Here is a 423-nt window from a genome sequence, read left to right on the forward strand (position 1 = left end):
TTCTGAAAGAATTGATCAACCACTGCATCGTAACTTGTGGTACGCGCCGTGGGTAGATCTTTGTGTGAGTCACGTAAGAGACAAGCTGCACCAAACTAAACTGCCAGTCCTCTTTGATAAGTTCTAACAACTCAAAAAATCCTCGCACCGATTCTTAATCAATTTGTGCGTTTGACAATACAGTTAGTCTGAATATTTGTCAGATTGTAATCCATTGTTCGTCGAAACTTGTTAATACCAGGTCGTTAAGCTGGTGGTAAATACGGACAAGCCAATTTCTGTGAGGATGCTCGTATCTTCCTCACAAATTGATATATAAATCCTCCATCAATTTCGCGACCTTCGGTAAAACTTTCCTTGCCTTACTTACACTAACAAGGTAAAGCTCTCTCTTTATGTCATGTTAGCTAACTCGAGCAGGAG

This window comes from Plasmopara halstedii (genome assembly GCF_900000015.1).
Source record: "Plasmopara halstedii genome assembly, contig: Scaffold_614, whole genome shotgun sequence".
In the NCBI taxonomy this organism is placed as follows: Eukaryota; Oomycota; class Peronosporomycetes; order Peronosporales; family Peronosporaceae; genus Plasmopara; species Plasmopara halstedii.